This window comes from Podarcis melisellensis, assembly GCF_964234715.1.
Source record: "Podarcis melisellensis genome assembly, chromosome: 2".
Classification (NCBI taxonomy): domain Eukaryota; kingdom Metazoa; phylum Chordata; class Lepidosauria; order Squamata; family Lacertidae; genus Podarcis; species Podarcis melisellensis.
This window is the reverse complement of record NC_138529.1, coordinates 52,562,880-52,584,193: the sequence shown is the minus strand read 5'-3', so window position 1 is coordinate 52,584,193 and position 21,314 is coordinate 52,562,880. Positions and strand designations below refer to the sequence as shown.

At 43.6% G+C, this 21,314-nt stretch overlaps 1 long non-coding RNA gene across 1 annotated transcript in view; it reads left to right on the top strand.

The window, feature by feature from the left end:
- Positions 1–18,756, top strand: part of LOC309364094 — a 56,387-nt gene extending 37,631 nt beyond the window's left edge. Inside the window, exon 3 of the long non-coding RNA XR_014165724.1 lies at positions 18,453–18,756. This is a non-coding gene — a long non-coding RNA (uncharacterized lncRNA). The remainder of the gene's footprint in view (positions 1–18,452) is intronic.
- The last annotated feature ends 2,558 nt before the right edge of the window (positions 18,757–21,314 follow it).

The window sequence follows — 21,314 nt, the reverse complement described above, 5'->3', positions numbered from 1 at the left end:
TGTGGATCTTATACACAATCAAAGACTAAGGCTACATCGGCACCATACTTTTAAAGCACTATTTTATTACTTTAACAGTCATTGCTTCCCCCCCTACAAACAAAGAAGCCTACAAACTGTAGTTTGTTATGGGTGCTGAGGGTTGTTCGGCAACCCCTATTCCTTTCACAAAGCTGCAAGTCACAGTGTGGTTTAGCAACCAACCCCTCTTCACAGGGAACTCAGCACCCTTAGCAAACCACAACTTCCAAGCCATGACTTAAACATGATTTAAATGTGTGGTGTGGACGTGACCTTGGAGTTCTAATTGCCTCTGTCAGTCATAGGCCTGGCAGCATACTTAGGGGATATAGTTAGAGACACATCCCCACCGTGCTTTTGGAGGGAGGATACAGAGGTGTAGACCAGCCTATTGTACAAAAGTAGTATTTATGTCAGTTGCTCTGTCCACTTTTGCTTCTGATCCCATTCCACCTACCACTTGCAAGGGCCCCTTCAGAGGTTGTCCAAAGGGAATGTCGCCCTCATACTGGAAAAAGGTCTGTAGCCCCCACTGATAGAAGGGCTTCTTCTATGAGTTTAAGAAAAATGTCAGCAAGCTTATGCTGATCTCCTTAAACAAACGAACCTACACAGAAAGAGGTGAAGAAAGTTTATTTTGACATTGTTTCTTAGGAAGCTTTATTTTGGGAGACTTATTAGGACATAATTTGAGAATCTCAATGACAAAGGTAATCCTCAGGAATCGGCCTCTGTTTTCAGTGCTATCACAGATGATGACGAGATAGGCACCCGCATGATTGTCCCCAAGATGGAGACAGCCAAGATCATTTTACATGAATATACAAAAACAGCTGCTAGATACAGAAGAAATTTTGGGCATCAACAATCATGACAGAATTCAGCATTAACAGTCTAGTGAGCGATGAAAGGTGCTATGGCCTATCCATTATCCGAGCCATCCATATCCCTGGATTATGTTACAGTATAATGATTTCAATATACATTAAAGAACAATTCTGCATCAGCTGAACAGCTGGGGAATGGGGGGCAATTTACGAGGCTTGCCTGCTGAAATCAATAGACTCATTGATAGCATTGAGCTTTAAATCTAGCCTTAGTTGACCTGAAAGATATCAGAATCTTATCTTTGCATGACGTGAAATTATTGTCAGCTAACTTCAGGAACAAAAGCATTTTTGAGCCAATACAAGCAACACTTTTAAAGTTTGATAGCTTGGCTGTTCCAAAAGAGTTGTTGCATTTGTTTGCTTTTTCTAAACACCAGCATAGCTTAGTTCACTGTCTTTATGATATAACAAATTAAATTGTTCCCCATTTCATTCTCTTCTGAAAATCAAAACTTAAAAACCCCTCTGATCTGTGCTTCAACCTGCAGCACAGCTGGCTAGTTTTGTCCTAGGGGAAAGGAAGGTTGGAAGAAAGCTGTGTTTTGTAGAACTGTAGATGTACTGCATAAGCCTGGAATCTGTTCTTAGTGTCAACTTTACCAAAAGCAGTCTACCATCTGGAGTATGTCCACACCCTTCTTTTCTTTTATAGGAAATTTCCTTATGGTGTCAAAGAATAGCTTGGAAGCATGTGAGAAATGCCGAAATAACTGACAGCAATATCCTTTATAGGGTTTTCTGAAGATGCAAGGAAATGAATGTGTGTGTTTTTTCTTAACACATGACTCAACAGGTAGAAAAAACAACACCCCTTAATCAATAAGCAGTTTTACTAGAAGGCTAGCCTGCACAACTTGTATCCCACCAAGCTGAATGCTCCCCACCGGCCATGTACAGTGTCCTATCAGGGACTATCAGGGACTCAGTAAGCACCTTATTTTTTGCTACTGCTGCCAAAACAAAGGGATGACCCTGTGTTTGGCAGCTGCACTGCATTAGGAACACGAAAAGCTGCCATATGCCATCAGACCATCAGCTCATCTAGCTCAGTATAACATGACTGGTCGTGGCTCTCCAGGATTCCACCTAGGGGACTTTCCCAGTCCTAACTGGAGATGCTGGGGATCTGTAAAGCAGATGTTCTACCACTGAGCCACAACCATTCCTTATTCAGTTTCATGGCTCACGTGTTGCAAAGCATAATTCAAGGAGAGGCTGGAGGGTGTCAGAACAGGGACTTATAATCACTCCAGGCTTATAACATAGTGGATGTCAAATGTATTGCTCTGGTGGATTTAGGGGAACATGACTGGTTTGGTTGCATTGGGTGTGGAGCCTTGGGGGCACCATTGGGGATGCTGCAACGATGATTTAGAATGGTGCACAAGAAGCAGAGGGGCACAGGAGACCGCTGGAATCTGAGTCCCCAAGATCTGCCACTGCCTCTGCCTTCCCATGTTTGCAATAGCTAATTAGGAGGGCAGATCATGCCACTTCAGCTGTGCTGGCAAACCTCCCTTTGGCTGAGTCAGGTTTTTACCTGCCCTACACCTGTTGTCATAGGTGTGACTTGGCCAAAATGGAACAGGAAAGCCTGGCAGGCTTAATTAGGCCCATGGGCCACAGGTTCCCTACCCAAGGCCTAGGGATTCCCACATGCAGATCTCTCAGTGCTTTCCTCAACTGTACCATGAAAGCTGTTGCCACTGAAAAATCATACTGATTCTCATCAAAGAAAACACAGCACCTTTGGGAATCTTACAGACACAAGTGTCCTTATTTTCCCATGAGCTCAGGAATCCTGCACATGTTTTTCTGTTCATTAATTTCAACGTCTCCTCATGCAACTTTTTGTTCCAAGTCACATAACAGAGCACAAAACACGTGTATCTTTTACATCAATCATTGTTTTCTCATTTGAAATGCACGAAACTGGTGGACGGATCCTTTTCTTGGTTATCTCTTCCATGTGTTTTATCCTAAGTCTTATTCTTCCCCAGCTGGTGTGCGTACCCCATTCTTCATCTGATAGATCTGTGTCCCACAGCATCCTATCCTTTCAATAACTTTTATTCAGTGAATTGTCGTCCCCCCCCCCAAGTTTTGAAGAAGATGACACCCAAGAGGAGCCAATCACCCAAGGAAACTACAAAACAATCATTTGCAGGGCACACCCCTCTCTGAGCTCCATCCTGTCCCTGAAAAAGCAGAATGCGTGAATCGAAAAACAAGGGGAAGGAAGGTTCATGCAAATGCAAAGGACAGAGTGATGTCCTCGCTTGAATTCCCCCAGTGTCAGGCATTTGTCCTTGTTTGGCAAGCTTCAGAAATGAGAGTGATGGCTAATGATGAGGCGACAGCAAACAGAGTCCCTGGTGGTCCGGACAGCTTGTTTCTCCTCCATTACACTGAGAGAGCCTGGCAGCCGGCAGCCAGAGACCAGCACAAGTTGAAGAGCCATCCTATGGAGCTTTCTTTCTGCCTTTTCTTTTTATCTCTTTGTTTGGATGCATAATGAAGTTGAGACAAAATAGGGAAACGAAAACAGGCAGGGGGACTTGTTCTGCAGCAGCTACAAACCTGTGAAAAGTTAGCAATGCAGACAAGAGTCTCAGGGTAAGAGACACCTGGGGAAATGCCGTGTTTCATGCCATGTCCTTGTAGTGTGTGGCATGGTGAAGGAATAGGACTTTAAGCCATTTTGTGAATACTTTTTGTTCAGCAAGGTTTATAGCCTGACTACTTGATCACAAAATAAATAGATAAATGTAAAGCATTTTACATAAAATAGTCATTAAAAATAACAATTAAAACAGCAACCAAATAAAAATATGTCAAGCTGTAGAAAAGATCAACAGATTTTTAAAACAAACATGATAAAAATCACTTTTAATGTGCTATAGTCATAGATCTATCTTTGATGAACTTGCATGATCATTTCAAAAGGAGTTTCCAACTCAAGAAATTACTTATTCTTCTTGGCTTCTGCTCAATCCTGCCCCACTGTCACTCACACTCACACTACAGCTCACACTCAGCACAACTTCCCTCTACAACTGATAAACACACTTAACATCAGGTTGTTGTTGTTTAGCCGTTTAGTCGTGTCCGACTCTTCGTGATCCCATGGACCAGAGCACGCCAGGCACTTCTGTCTTCCACTGCCTCCCGCAGTTTGGTCAAACTCATGCTGGTAGCTTCGAAGACACTATCCAACCATCTCGTCCTCTTTCGTCCCCTTCTCCTTGTGCCCTCCATCTTTCCCAACATCAGGGTCTTTCCCAGGGAGTCTTCTCTTTTCATGAGGTGGCCAAAGTACTGGAACCTCAGCTTCAGGATCTGTCCTTCCAGTGAGCACTCAGGGCTGATTTCCTTAAGAATGGATAGGTTTGATCTTCTTGCAGTCCATGGGACTCTCAGGAGTCTCCTCCAGCACCATAATTCAAAAGCATCAATTCTTCGGCGATCAGCCTTCTTTATGGTCCAGCTCTCACTTCCATACATCACTACTGGGAAAACCATAGCTTTTACTATACGAACCTTTGTTGGCAAGGTGATGTCTCTACATTTTAAGATGCTGTCTAGATAGTGACACTAACACTAACATCAGGTAGTGAGACTGAAATTTCCTACACTGGTGTCTGTCTACAGAACATGATTTTATGACAATGAAATCCCCTGTATGCCTGGGTAATTGCCTGGGTCCATTTCAGCAATGCTAACACTGCTGCAAGGAGAGAAAATGCCTGACATAAGTTGGTAGGGAAAGGAGAAAGAGTGGCGCCTGCTGCTCCCTGAGGAAAACATTAAACATTTTTTAAAAATATATATGCTTAATTTAATATTAACCCAGGAGACAGAACATTTCTTCTCTCTCTGGAAAATACTGCACATTTTATAGCTTCTTAGGAAAGACTTTTAATTTCCCCCATCCCACTCTGAACACCTCACAGAATGTACATTTCTAAGAGCAAAAAGCTATGTTGAATTTTAAAACAACAGATATGCAAAATCCACAGTAGGCAGAAGATGCTTGAGGTGAGGTGGCATGGACAGAGAAATTAATAACTTTGTTTGGCCCCCACCCCTGGCTGACTTACTGCTATTGCAATGGTGTGGGGATTATTCCTTTAAAATGTCAACATATCCCAGTCAATTTCATCCATGTATGTGTGTATCTGCTTGAAATCTATGGAGCTGAACTAGCACCATTTTGAACCCTGGTAACATCCATGGGCTCCAACTCCTTTCCTCTCCCACTTTGCTTCTTAACACCCTGTCAGATTGACACATAAACTGACTGCCACTTGCGATTTTGAAGAATGCTTTCCCAAGATGCACCTCAGCTGAAATGCCCCCGAGGAACAAAACAAAGATGAATCGCTTGGCTGAAAGGCATCTAGTGAACAATGAGTTTTATTCATTTGTATTGCAGCCAGGCTTGGAGCAAGCAGAGCAGCAGCACCAGGTTATTTGGCAACTATAGTAGAGGAGGGAAGCCATCCTACAAGCTCAGCTCCCTGAACTAAAGTGAGCATGGGGTGCACGTATGGAGAGGCTAACTGGGACTATTTTAACTGCGTTATAGGGCTGTTGTGGGGATTAAACACCTCTGCCCTCTGCTCCTTGGAGCAAGAGCAAGCTATAAATGTGATAAATATTTTAAAACATTGCAGCCCCACAGCGCATGACTAACTTTACCCCTCATTTCAAAACTATTTTACTGTACAGAATAAACACCCGAATTCTGGTATCCCTAATGGCCAATCTAGAGATGCCTGTGTTTATTCAGCACACTCTTTCCCTTTCAACTACAAAATGAGGGGAGACCTTTTTATATCAGCCTGAGAATCTGGGAAGGGAAGTGAAACTTGCCCTCTCTCCCACCTTGATTCACTGTGCTTGGATGCTTTAAGCTACATTCACCCCAATCCAGCACACTTCTGGAATCAGAACTAGACTGAGGGAAGCAGCTTAAAGCAGCAAGGTGTGGAATCACTCCTGAGTGCTCATGTTGATATTTTAAAAATAGAGCCCTCCTATCCCCATAAGTAAATAGGCAATGATGCACATGGCATAAGGCATACCCTGCAACATTTCTCAGATGAAAATGTGGAATCCTATTCTATTATTATTATTATTATTATTATTATTATTATTATTATTATTATTATATATGCTGCCCATATGGGGATGACTTCCAACATAAATAAATCACAATAAAGCATTAAACATTAAAAAAAACTTCCCTGTATAGGGCTGCCTTCAGATGCCTTCTGAAGGTTGTATAGTTATTTATCTCCTTGGCTTGGGAGTCACATAGCCAGCTTTCTATGTTCCTATGGAACTCCCTCCAACTGGAAGCAGTGATGGCCACCAGCCTGAATGGCTTCAAAAAGAGGATTAGACAAAATTATGGAGGAGAAGGCCAATGGGTACCAATGGGTACTAGCCACAATGGTCATGCTCTGCCTCCACAATCAGAGGCAGCAGTGCTTCTGAATCCCAGCTGCTGGAGTCCACAGGAGGGGAAAGGGCTCTTGTGCTCGGGTCCTGCTTGCTGGTTTCCCATAATGGTCATCTGGTTGGGCACTGAGGGAACAGGGTGCTGGACTAGATGGGCCATTGGGCTGACTCAGCAGAGATCTTATGTTCTTAGGCTGTGTTCATTGGCACAGGGAGGACAGGTTGGCAGAAGCATCACTAGGGGTTGAGCCAGTGGGCATAAATTCCAGGTGTCAAGTGCCTAAATCTCCACAGGGAGGAGATAATGCTTGGGGTTGGACTACATGATCCTTTGGGTCCCTCTCTACAATTCTGTGATGAATTGGATTATTGGTCCATCTGATTTAGTTTTGCATACACTTGACTAGTGGTGACTCTCCAGGATTCCAGACAGGGCTCTCTAGCCATAGCTGTCAACTTTCAGATTTGAAAATAAGATATCAGCAGCCTTGAAAATAAGGGTTCAGCAGCCTCACTGTCCCGGGGACAGTCTACAGGATATCTAACAATCCAGGATAGCAGCGGGAAGCAGCAGGAAACGGTGCTGGAATAAGGGAATTTCCCACAAAAAAAGGGAAGGTTGACAGCTATGTCTCTAGCAGTCTTACCCAGGAGATGCCAGGGATTGACCCTGGGACCTTCTGCATGCAAGACAGATGCTTTACCACTGAGCTACAGCCCTTCCCTAATTTGGTTTGGCTCTTTCCAGTCTAGGACTTGGCCCATGTGCCAAAACTCATTTACAGCGTGACTCCATACCTGTTTATGAGTTAGGTCTTACTTCCGTACAACTGTGCATAGGATTGCTGCCGCCCGCTGGAAAGTTACTGTCATTGTGTTTGCCCAGCGATGGCGACCATGGAGGTCCAAGGCATGGAGGTCCAAGAGGCAGCACATCTCTGTCCCTCATCATGTGGCTTTGCAAACCAACCCAAGGAACTTTAGTTGCAAAAAAAAAAAAAAAAAGTGTGGCAGGCTGCAAGTGCCACCCACGTCAGCCAGCTGAAGCAATCCTGACATGGCAGCTCTGACAGGCACTAATTAAACTGATCTGGGTTCTACGTGGTGTGATCCTTTGCTCAAAGGAAGGATGTGAAGCAGGCATAAAGAGCAGCACGGCGGAGGAAATGGGAGAGCAGGAGCACCTAGACGCATCAATAATTCAGATAATGCCAGCAGCAACAAAGGGAAAGAGGGACCAGAACTAGGAGAACAGAATATCATAAAGCTTTTTAATGGTCTTTTTCTATTAATGTCAGCTCGGTGACCATTTTTCAAGGGGGTGGAAGTTTTCCAAAACTCTGGTGGAATCTAGCAACGAAAGCTAAACTGCACCTCCCCTCCATGTGGTTGTAATTCATGGTCTCGGAAGTGGAATGTGATTGGTGCTGCTCGAAAGTGCTGCTCCATTTTAAGGAGGGTTTTTGTTGGGGTTTTTTAAAGGAAGTCTGGGGAATTAGTACATTCATGGTGCAGGAAACTGGTGGCCTTGTCACAGTGAGTGGTGGGTGGTTAAGAGTATAGGCTGAAAAGCCTTTGAATTTTCTCTTTATCTCACCTTTCCACAGGCAGGCTCAAGTTAGCTTGCAAAAATCCTCTCCTCATTCCACATGCGACTCAAATCTACTCCAGAGGGTCCCACAACCCTATATGGGGCATATTCTGAAGGTTGGGGTGGCAGAGGAGAGAAGAAGTTCCACTGTACAAGTGGAAGTCTGATGTGCAGATGGAATGGCCGCATGGCTATACAGTGCTACCTCGAGTTACAAACGCCTCAGGTTACAAACTCCGAAAACCTGGAAGAGGTTGAGAACTTTGTCCCAGGATGAGAACGGAAATCATGTGCCGGCGGCACAGCGGCAGCAAGAGGCCCTATTAGCGAAAGTGCGCCTCAGGTTAAGAAGAGTTTCAGGTTAAGAACGGACCTTCGGAACGAATTACCGTAAGTTCGTAACTACAGGTAGCAATGTAGCACATAATTTTTATTCTGTGCTCCGATTATGATGCATTCTCATAAAACTTTGGGGACCCAACATGGAGCTAATCCCAGATGGGCTTAGTGCTCTGCCTACTCTGCAAGTTTGCAGCAAAATAGTGGTCAGGCACTGAGTCAATGTGACCACCAAGCATCCAAATGGACAGTTCATACCAACTCTCCTTTAAACTAAGTCTCCTTCCTTTAACAATTAAACTTTGAAAACATTCATAGAATAGATTCAGCATGAGGAGACAAAACAAGAATTGCTTTGCTTACCATTACCAGAAACATCATAGACATCATTACCAGAAACCATTACCAGGCACCATTACCAGAAACACCCAGCCATATTCCACACAGCACTCCAAATATCAGTTGATGTGCTGGTTGAGAGAAGAGCTAGGTTAGAAAGAGCTAGCTAGAAACAAAATACTGCAATTTGAATTCTTGGAATATGCAGTTTGTATTGCTTTGTATAGGATGCCAAAGTAGCCGTTGGACTAAAGTTTCTTCTTGTACTGCAATTGCTACAGTTAGGATTGGGCTGCCGGTAGCTGCTGTGTCATAAACTATTTAATAACAAGCATTACATATATATGCTCACACTTGCACAGGCACATGGCTAATATACAAGAAAATCAATTCAGAAAAACTTGCCAATGATTTACCTAATCATTGCTCTGGGTAAATACAACACATAGCGGGGGGGGGGGGTGTCTTAACAACTAGGACTGAATTCATCCCAAATATACAGGCTAAAACCGCTCCTTGTGTTCCTTTCATTTCCTATTCATGGTAAGTGTCTGCTGAGCATTCTGTCATGAATTCCACCGGGACTATGCATTAATCACATTGGCATTGTTAACAGAACCGCACAAAGGGTGTTTTGGTTTGCAAGGCAAGAGATACCTTATAAACATCAAGAGGTGGTGCCAACAGAGGGAAACACGATCTAGTCCACAGAAAATCCCCCCCCCCTAAATTTTATCAATTTTAATGATAAAATTCAAGTTTTGCTTGAAAATTCTTGTGGCCAAGCATTGGGAAGGGGAAAGGAAACTGCAGATTATCTGTTAATCTGATTATGCAGATTCAGGATAATCTCTTGAGTTTGGGAGAAATACAGTTGGCCAACTGTATATCACTATTGGACATCTTCCTCACACCCCCTCTCTCCCCCCTTCACACCCTCTCTTCTCTCACACACACAATTTGTGGTATGTTTTGATCTACCTTACACCCATTATACTATTTTAGGCCACTGCATTATACCAGTCACAGCACCCTAACATCCACCCAAAATATCTGAAACATTATTTTATTCAAGAATTTGCAGATGTCATATAGTCAGAAAAGCAGGTTGCCTGCCCTACCCATCCCAAAATAGTTGCTTCTCTCTCTCTTACACACACACACACACACACACACACACCTGCTGTTTTTTCTGTGTTCATCTGCCAGCTGAAGGTTGCCCACAGTCCGAAATAGGACTTGTGGGTCTCCCATGGCAGATGCTGCCACTGCTGTAGTCTGGAGACCCTCCAGACAGCCCAGGGCAAAATTTTTAATTCAGCATCAAACTTCAGCCTGAAATCTGGGAGAAAAAATGACAAGATGTCAATGTCTCTGAACCTATTTAGCTGCGCTTGAAACTTCACTGATCTGGATCAGAAAACTCCAGATAATAGGTTATAATTGTAAGCTTCCTCAGAGGCTCTGAGAGCTTTGTGCACTGGTTCTTATTGCCTTGAAGGTCAATATGACAGGGACTTTAAAGAATTAAACATGCTTCATTTTCACAGGAAGCTAAAGCAAGCAGCTTTGATAGTGACAAGAACTCCAAAGGCCCTGAAAAAGAACAAGGGGCTTGGCCCCGTAATACCTTCAAGAGACCTGTAAGGGAATCACAGCTGTTTGATACTATTAATGCTTCTCACCCACAGGATATTTTCATCGTACAAAGTGCTTTCCAATTGTGTCGCTGTATTTCACTCTCACAAAAATCCTTTTGGGCAAACTGTCACCATTTGCATGTTGCAGATGAGTAAATCACTGGGGCAGAGTCACCATTTGGAAAGCGAGTCTTTGCAGAAGTTGAGGCCAGAGGCAAAGACAATATTACAAGCCACCATTCTTTTAGAACTTTGCTCCTTAGCATGTAATCAATCGTCGAATGCTTCGGCAGCCCCAAAATAATTCAAGGTTCATCGTCACATTTGATGCAGACAGACTTGCAAAATTCTCAGGCCCAGTTTGAAATAAGAAATACATAATGGCGGTACCCTACCATGCTTTACTCAGAGTAGACCCACTGAAATTAACTGAAGTGAGTCACTTAGGCTGGTTAATAGGTGTGCTCTAGGTAAAACATAGTTGAATACCACACCTGCACATGTTCAAATGTGAGGTGAAGTCTGTACATATTCTTTAAAATGCACTCGTCTAGTGTCGGAGAGAATGCATTGCTAGCAAACATGGGGGGAAAAGTAACACAGAACATCTTCTGTGAAAAACCCATGAATTAAAAGTGTAGGTAAAAGAGATGCATGTAGGCAACTGTATATTTGTGCATGTATCACTTGTTTGTATGTGGTATTGCCTACTCAGGAAACTAAAATATTATTATGGCTGCAGGGAGCCGTTCCTTTGTTAGGGTGATTGCTTGCTTATGGCCCAGGTGGCCAATAGTTGACATTCTTTCAATGGACACTGAGATATTGTCTGGAGATCTTCAGAAAGTGCTTTGAGAAAGTGACCACCTTTCTTAAGGGGAGGGGGTCATTTATATGTGCATGCAACACATGGGAACCCAACATGGTGCCAAAGCTCCCCACTCCTCCCAATTTTAGGCTTTTTCTGGTTTTTGTTTGTTTTGGTTTTGGGAGGTTAGTTCAGAGTGTTGACAGTTTTTAAAATTATTTTAGAGTGTCAGTGTTTTGCTTGCTGGTGGGGAGTGGGTTCTGAGCGTCACTAGATTCTCTACTATGAGATGGGTGTTTTGTGGTGCCCATGAGTTCCATAGATTTCTAAATGTGTCCCTTGGTCCAAAAAGGTTGGAGATGACCTCTGCTGTAACATGTAGTTTGTTTCTCTTAATGAAGCAACAAAGAGCTTTCATCCCTGTGACATCTCTGCTGCAACTCTAAGTGTTGCTTGGGAAAACAGTCAAATACTGGCATATCAGGCCAATAATTTCCACCACATTCTGTTTCTTCATAGCTATGGAAAAACATTAAGCAGAGAACAACTGGATAAGAATGGGTGGGGTCTCTTGCACTTGACTAGGGCCAGTATACCCCCTAGGGGAGAAAATAGGCCTTGCAGATGTTGCACACTCTAATTAATACATTATTAAGGTACTTTTGTGAGAACCTGTGAGATATGGGGATTAAAGGTTTTAGACAAAGACAGCCTCACTGTTTGGGACTTAGCTATACCATCCTAAAAATGTTTTAATCTTGGGTCATGGCAATGTGGAGCTGGTGCAGACAGTTCTCACTGAAGTCAGCAGAAGCCAGGTAGTCTGTGTAGACTTTTTCCATCTCCTTTCGCCCCACCCCTTGCAGCTGAGAGGACAGACACTTCTGTCTCTGCACAAGGGCAGAACCACACCCAGTTTCCTTCCCTCTGATCCTTGGAGGCAGCCTCTGAATCTCATCCTCTCTGGAGACATCTCCACCACCAGCAGCAGCAGTATGTCACCTGCTGTATATGCGGCAGCTGATGACAAACCGGCTTCTGGGACCTGAGGGGCCTCTTTGAATGGCAAAGAGTGGATTGTTCGATCTGCACAGACGACTGACAATCACTCTCCAAGCTGTCAACACTCTTGTAGTGCCAGTGGTTTTAAGCAAAATACATGAATAAAAATGAAAGGAAGCAAAGCATAATATCAAAGCAAAAGGAACAGGAGCGCTGTTTTATCACGGTCCCATCAAACGTTCCCTTAGAAACTCTTGATGGTTGAAAGAAGGCAGCTCCTTCCTGTTGGGAAAAGTGGGGCTAGGCAGTGGCACATGGAAGAAAACTACACGAGAGCCCAGAGTTGGTACAGAGATGCAGGTGTTTGCAGCCTGCAAGCCATGGACTGCAGTCTGTGGAATCAGGCATGAAATTCCTTCCAGACTTTGCGGGTACAGACAAAACCTTTCAAAATACACATAGCTGAAAATTCCAAGGGGAGGTCCAGTCTCCCAGGAACAATATACGGGGTTTCTGTGCCTTCCACAACTGTGTGCTCTTCAGCCTTCCCAGATGTCGTTGGACTACAGCTCTCATCATCCCTGGCCATTGGCTAAGGTAGCTGGGGATTGTGGGAGTTGTAGTCCAACATCTGGGGACCCAAGGTTGAAAAACATTGATATACTGAGTGGCAGTGTCCTCTAGGATTTCAGACTAGGTTTTCACCCAGCTGTTCCTGGAGACGTGAACCTGCAACTGAGCTAAGGCCCTTCTCTGAATCTCTACAACACTCACCAGTTTTCTTTGTCTGGGTTTTTTGGGGGGAGGATGTCAATGTCCCTCCTCTCAATCTTACGGGGGCACTCTGGAAGGAAGGTAGAAGCACACCATCCGTAAACAATCGTATTCACAACACCAAATCCTCTTTGGTGTACAAACTTAATTTGATGATTATTCTGTCCAATAATTTTTGTAGGAGGTAGACAAGCTGTGGCACTCCAGATGTTGTTGGACTCTCATCATCCCTGGCCTTGTTGGCATTTGAAATTCAACATCATCTGGAAAACGTCACAGTGCCTATCTATGCACTATATTGACTTCTGCTCGACTCTGACAAAGAAAACTTGATGGCAGCCCCCCATGCAGGAATTAGGTGTCTAGGCATGAAATAAGCTTGTTAATACAGGCAGCCTTTATCTCTTAATATTTTCCAATTGGTTTACTACTCTTTGGACCTTTCTTTTGAGTTACCTGTGCTCATAACATTTTTATTTGGTTCCCAAGAGTCACAATGAAAGGAGAGGTATTTAAGGACACCTTATCTCTGTGCGTCAAGGCACTAATAAGTGTGGCAATTGCCATGCATTAGCACACGAGGACATGTCAAAGAAAAGGAAGTGACTGAATAATTTCAGTATCTTATGCTGTAAAAATAAAATGTGGATCAGAACCTGCACATTTCTAACTAAACAAAATTTGACATATCCAGCACTGAAATTCTCATAGTCATGTGCGCTCCAGTCAAAGCTAACAAACAACATGGACCTATGCAGAGTTAAGGTAACTACTTTCAGTAGGCTTAGGATTGGATTGCTCGGTTGCTATCTTACATACACATATGAGGAAGTACCGTATTTTTTGCATCATAACACTCACTTTTTTCCTCCTAGAAAGTAAGGGGAAATGTCTGTGCGTGTTATGGAGGGAATGCCTACGGGGGCGGGGGAATCTGCTGCAGTTGTGAGCAGAGGATCCATGGTTCCCCTTCCTTTCCTCCTCTGTGGCTCGATTTGAAACAGCAAAGCGGGAGAAGAGCCGCTGAGTGGGGAGGAGAGAGGGACAGAGAGCCTGCTTCTTTAAAAGAGCAAAGCGGGAGAGGAGAGGAGCCACTTACACAAGTGTAAGCGGCTCCTGTCTGGTTGGTTCCTTTAAAGCAAGCAGGCTCTCTGTCCCTCTCTCCTCCCCACTCAGCTTGCTACATAGCAGCAAAGTTTTTCAGCTCGCTAAGCCGGGGGTGAGCGGGGAAGAGGAAGAAAAGCAGAGCCTGCTTGCTTTAAAGGAGCAAAGTGGGAGAGGAGAGGAGCCTTCTCCCCTTATACCCTTCTTCTTCATTATTAGCAGCATCCTTCTCCACCCACCCCACGCGTGCTCCTTGTCCCTTGAGTGCTTTTCCTTCCCTCCCCACTTAAAACGTGGTTACAAAGCACGGATCCACATGGATCCTCAGGATTTTTGCATTGGGCTACTCCAAACTCACTGTCTGTGAGACAGATCACATGTCTGTGGCCACAGCATGAACCACAAAAATCATACATCCACTCTTTCGTTTAGAATACAGTATTTTTTTCTTGTTTTCCTCCTCTAAAAACTACGTGTGTGTTATGGTCAGGTGCATGTTATAGAGCGAAAAATACGGTAAGCCCCACTGAACTCAATGGTACTAATGACCAAGTAAATATGCTTGAGGTCGCAGCATTTGGCTGCAGTCCTGTGCATGCTAACTTTGAGAGTAAGTCCCACTGAAATCAGTGGAACTTATTAATGTGTCAACGTACATGCGGAGGATCAAGACCTTACTATACCACAAAAGCATTTTATTGCTCCTCAAAGAATGGGTCAGTGGTCAGACAAAATGCCGTGCTAATAAACTGTTTGCTTAACTGTTCTTGGGTGATGGGGCTGACAAGCTGACACGAGGCTGAAAGGGGAAATCTGCCAAGTCAACACTGTATGCCTGAGGCTGATGCTGCCTCTGGCTCCCACAGAAGGCTTCGTGCGCACTGATTCCCAAAGCACCTTGCTTCAATCACAGAATGCAATCCAATGACCTCGTGGTAGCCAGAAAACCAAATAGGCCCTTCCTATCCTCAGGCAATCCTGATGGCTAGGTTTCATGTGGGTGGTGAATTTGATGCTGGCATAGGTTTCCCATAATACCTTGCAAAGAAAAAAAAACACCCATCCTCCTTTTTAACAGTGGCATTCTGTCAAAGGCGTGAGGGGAAGTATACATTGCTCTCCTTGCTAGAAGGATTTTGACTGCTCTTATGGGTGGAAAGATCTTGAGCTTTTGTTGTATGGTTGTATATTCAGTTGAACTTGGCAACAGTGTTGACAGTCCCAGCAGGAACTACAAGGGATAGCAGGTTGTTCCAGAGCTCTAAACCTAGTTTATGTGAATAAAAACCAAACCAACGAAGCACCATTCAATGGCTTTGTAAAAGTAACAGGTATGAGAGTGGCAATCTAGATTGGGATCCTGCCTTGGTAGGGAAGGGACTTTAGCTCTTTTACTCCCACTGCCATCTCAATCTGGATCAGCTTCCCACTCCAATCCCACACCTATTTGCACTCAAAGAAGACATCCCTTTTGGGCCAGCCTGAATTAACAAGCACAGCCCTAAAGTGGACATGAAAAATACAGTGATACCTCGGGTTACAGACGCTTCAGGTTACAGACTCCGCTAACCCAGAAATAGTACCTCGGGTTAAGAACTTTGCTTCAGGATGAGAACAGAAATTGCATGGTGGCGGTGCGGCGGCAGCGGGAGGCCCCATTAGCTAAAGTGGTACCTCAGGTTAAGAACAGTTTCAGGTTAAAAACGGACCTCCAGAATGAATTAAGTTCTTAACCCACGGTACCACTGTATCACTTTTCCAATTTAAGAAACCTAGCAGCATAGTTTCTTTTAATTCTGCTGCTGCTTTTAATCGCATTGTTGACTGTGTGCCACCATTGGCATTTGGTCTGACGCAACAAAATTGCAAGGTTAAAATGTTTTAAATCAATGACAAAGATATGTCTACTTGAGAGTAAGACACACTGTGTTCCATGTGTTAGTATTTCACTCCTCCCATTGCAAGGATCATCTGATCCTATTGTTTACTTTCTGTTCCGTGAGAAAGGAAGCCTGTCTGTGTGACTTCCGTCTCTGGTACTATTGTACTTTTTTCTTTCTCCTCTGTCTTGCAACGAGACAGAGTGTCTGTATGAGGGCTGCTCCTCTCATATGTGTTTGTTATGTTCTTTAATCTGTAATTAGTAGAAATAAAGTAGGTATGCCCAGCTACCTCCTCACCTCTGTCTGCGCTGCTTTTACTCTGCTAGACCGGGTGCTCACAAGAGAGCAGCTATGAGTCCCAGTACATCAGGACTCCTTCCCGGGAATGCTGCGTAGCTGTTCCAGTTGCCGGAGGAGGCCATGGGGCCTGCAGGAGTGTTCCATTACCATGGGGCTTACGGCATGCATAGGTTTGCAGGGCAAGTCAATTGCTTCCATGACTTTTAGTCAATGAATGAATTAATCAATTTGTGTTATGGCACCCCTGATTTGAGAGGTACAATCTTTTTGACAACCCTTCCTCCCTCCTACTGCTGAGTAGAAGGCACCCACAACCTTTTTATTTAAGGTTTTCAGGGTCACTTATAATACCTTTAAAAAGACAACAAAATAGACACCTAGGGAGGAGCTAGACTGTGTATACACATTTTTCCAAAAAAAATCTCAGACATCCCAGTGGTTTCTTTTGTTTCTAAACCTCTGGGCCAAAGCAGATCTTACTCTGGCCCAGAAACAGCTGCCAAAACAGATATTAGTCCTCTTGCAGGGCAGGTCTTCCTCACCTGAATTGCCGCTGCTGCCTCTCACACTTTCGGCTCCCAATGTCCCATCATCCATGTTAAGTTGTGGGCGAACATAGGACTAAATGCAGTCGGAAGAACAACATGGTGCAGGCGACACTTCTGCCTGTAGAAGCCAATGGCATATCTTGACCTACTTCAACTGGAAATACAGCAGCTGGTGAGGGCACTTCCTTCTAATCTTTGAGAAAAGCAAAACCATGCCAGTCTTATGTAGCTGTAGCAACAAATCACCCGTTACTCTTGATGTTTTGACACGCTCACTGCAGAATGGCTGGGAATATGCTCCTGTTTCGGCGCTAACTCTTTGTAGATTCCCATCTGTGACTCTATGAATATTTGATGCCAGCGGCCACTCCGCATACCCACATTACTGATAACTTTTGCCCAGGAGCTAGAGCACAATTATCAGCCGTCAGAGTAAGTTAAAAGAGCTCATTCATTAGTAACATCAAAGGAGCAGATACATGTGTATATATTTGGTTTCCTAGGTGGACAATTAAACAAGGCAGGTCTTCAGCTAGTCACTTGCTCTTTAAAACTACGAAACTACTTTAAAACAACAAAACACAGTTCAGTTGAGGGCTTCCATTTAACAAGCAGACCCGTCTCTTTACTGCCCCCTTTCTTTTTCTTTTTCTTCTCCCTCACCTTCTCCTCCCTGAATATTCATTATCCGCTCCTGTCCTGCATCATCTAAAATCTGTGCCAAGACAATCTTACAAGTGTAAGAACCAACTTCCAGAAACACTGCTTGCCTAGAGGCTGCTCAGAGTCAACCATGGAATTTCTCCGAATAAAACAAGGCAAATCATTATTTAGAAATGAACATACACTTGTTTTCAAAGGAGGGACTCATTTTACAATGAGTAACATCTTTGGCATTGGGTTCTGCTGATTTCCCTTTTTTATGCTTGTGATTTTAGTCAGTGTGAGCAGCTTTGGATGAAAGGCAGATAATAAAGATTATATATATTTTCAAATAAAATATTCATAGAAAGGCCAGCTCCCAGCATCCTGCTGTACTGTAAAGTGACCAAGAAAGAGAACCCAGGGCGAGGCCAAGCAAAGAAAAGGGTAAACTATGTAGACATGAATTTCAGTTGTAAATAGCTACCACTGAGTTTTAAGGGGCAGAATAAATCAGGGTTGGAGAACTTGCAGATGTTGACAGACCACCCCCAACTCCCATCAGTACCAGCCAGCATGGCCTGTGGTCACTCAGCAATGATGAGAATTGTTCTCCAACAATGTCTGGAGGGCTACAACTTCTTGGGCGTCCAAGCAAAGCAATGGCAGCCAGCAATCCTTATGCATTCCACCCTCTACAGAGGAACTGAGTACAGGAAGAAGAGAAAACCTAAGCCAGACAGGTCCCTTGTTGTGCTGTTTTGTTTGTTGTTTCAGTTTTGTTGAAAGGGCTGAGTACACACAAACATTTAAAGCACATGACTTTCTCCAAATAATCCTGAAAACTTTAGCTTGTTAAGTGTGCCAGGGATTGTAGCTCTGCGGGAAGTTCTTTGGGGGAGAATGCATGTGCTTAATATGTATTGTGTATGTAACCTAACCCTTTAGGGGCAAGTGAAAATGTGTGCGAGAACATGGTGTCTTGTTTGCTGGCTAATTACTTGTTCCTAGGCAGCAGACAAGAAACGAGGCCATTAACAAAAGACCTAGCACAGAAGAGACATGAGTATTGCAAACAAGTGAGATTTCGTTAATGCTCTTTCAGGTCAATCTTCAAAGCAATCCACTGGACAAGCTATCAAAAGAAACCGACAGCTGTAAAGTACTCCCCAGAAGATCTGCATTGCTACCTTGATGGATAATTCTGTCTACACATACCAAAGCAGACGAAGGGGATCTCCTAGTGGCTAAAAGGAAGAGTGAAAATAAGAGTTACACTATGGAGGGGAAAGAACTTGATTAACATTGGTTCTTTGAAATTATATTCCTGTGATGTAACGATCAACAACAGAAGTGGATTCTGCAAGATCTTATGGTTGCAGAGAGACTTATATGTCAAGGTTAGAAGAATAAACACCCACTAGTGTTCTCAAAGCTATCAGCATGAGTTTGACCAAACTGCGGGAGACAGTGGAAGACAGAAGTGCCTGGCGTGCTCTAGTCCATGGGGTCACGAAGAGTGGGACATGGCTCAATGACTAAACAACAATAACAACATCCATAACTCAATGGTCACTGTCTGAAGATCTTACTGCCTTTCTCCATTTGAAATTATAATCTATCATACTTGATTCTGTTTGTGTGTCTGCTTGCATTTATGAACTGCCTATATTAATATACAAATTTAAATTAGGATTGATAGAGTGTTCTTATTGCTAACCTGAGCTGACATCATTTCTTGTTTTTCTTTGTTATATTTGCAATGAAAAATAGACAACTAGAACCTTGGCTCTGGAATACAGTACAATCCCATTTAAAATAGCAGGACTTCTCTGAGAGTTTATGTTATCATTTATGGTCTGCCATTCACCCAATATACAAAAAGTGTAGCGTGACACAGACTCAGCTTCCAGTTTTGGTAGGGTTTTCCCACCACCCACCAGGGCTGGAATTTTCACTCCTGCGCTTTTGCAATTCCATCCTGATTTCAGAAAGAGGATGTTGCTGGTACTACTGCTCCCACAGACACTAACTGTGGCTAGCCATCCCACAGCAGACCCCAGTGAAAACAAAAGAGAAAAACCAAAAGTAACATCCATTGATAAGTCCAGATGGCCAGACTAGACAGTCAGAGCTCTGAATAAGAGTCGGCACTCAAGCCCCAACTCTCTTTCTCATCACCCCAAGCATCTAGTCAAGCCACCAGGACTCATAGTGAGCAACACCCTGACTATATTTGTGATTGGGCTACACTATGTTCATCCAGAAGTGAAAGGTAGCAGCAACCAAAGAAAGTCCTGCTTTTCCTAACTGGTATCTTTTCAGACAGGGGACGCAGGTGGCGCTGTGGGTTAAAGCCTCAGCGCCTAGGACTCGCTGATCGAAAGGTCGGCGGTTCGAATCCCTGCGGCGGGGTGCGCTCCCGCTGCTCGGTCCCAGCGCCTGCCAACCTAGCAGTTCGAAAGCACCTCCGGGTGCAAGTAGATAAATAGGGACCGCTTACCAGCGGGAAGGTAAACGGCGTTTCCGTGTGCGGCTCTGGCTCGCCAGAGCAGCGATGTCACGCTGGCCACGTGACCCGGAAGTGTCTCCGGACAGCGCTGGCCCCTGGCCTCTAGAGTGAGATGGGCGCACAACCCCAGAGTCTGTCAAGACTGGCCCGTACGGGCAGGGGTGCCTTTACCTTTACCTTTACCTTTTCAGACAGATGCCAACAACAAAAAGATCTTTTGTTTTTGAACATTTAAAAGCACAACACTTTCTCTTGCAAGTCAGTGGAGCAGCAAGCTTCTGAGTGGACCTGAGATGGCAGTTTAAGCAGTGGTATAACCTGAGAGGTATTTTGGCTTGAAATTAAAACCCTACTTTTAATCAGCAATATTAACTGTGGGTAACATTGCGGGGTGAATGAAGACTACTCTCTCCCACCAACACAAACAACAAGCCTTATGAGTGGATATCTCCCCCTCCCCCCAGTCAGTATTTGCATTTTACAGTATTTGAAATTGTATTTTTATCTGTAACAGCTTTTGCTTGCTTTTATATATGCAATAGTTGTTTTATATTTTTATTGTATTGTGAGGTCGCTTCAAAATGCCTCCTAGGAAGTGATTTGTTAATTAATTAATTAATAATGGATTGTATTTGCATTTGTAATAGCAATTATATTTTAAAATGTTTAAAAATACATTATAAATCATAGAAGGGTAGCATGTTACTCTGTTGCAGCAAAAAACATAAAGAATATAATCCCAGATTATATTCAAAACAAAATAGAAAAATTCCTTCCAGTAGCACCTTAAAGACCAACTAAGTTAGTTCTTGGTATGAGCTTTCGTGTGCATGCACACTTCTTCAGATACACTGAAACAGAAGTCACCAGGCCCTTCTATATAGTGAGAAGGTGGGGAGGGGTATTACTCAGAAGGGTGGTGGGAATGGGTGATTGGCAGATAGCTGTGATGAGCCTGTTGTCGTCATCTCAGGTCCACTCGGAAGCTTGCTGCTCCACTGACTTGCAAGAGAAAGTGTTGTGCTTTTAAATGTTCAAAAACAAAAGATCTTTTTGTTGTTGGCATCTGTCTGAAAAGATACCAGTTAGGAAAACAGGCTCATCACAGCTATCTGCCAATCACCCATTCCCATCACCCTTCTGAGTAATACCCCTCCCCACCTTCTCACTATATAGAAGGGTCTGGTGACTTCTGTTTCAGTGTATCTGAAGAAGTGTGCATGGACACGAAAGCTCATACCAAGAACTAACTTAGTTGGTCTTTAAGGTGCTACTGGAAGGAATTTTTCTATTTTGTTTTGACTATGGCAGACCAACACGGCTACCTATCTGTAACCAGATTATATTGTCACTCTACATTTTATATGGTGTATTTGTTTTAAAATTGTTAACTGCCTTAAATCAAATGAATAAATCTGAAAGTATTTGTTCTTTTTTGGTAAAAAGATCGCATTA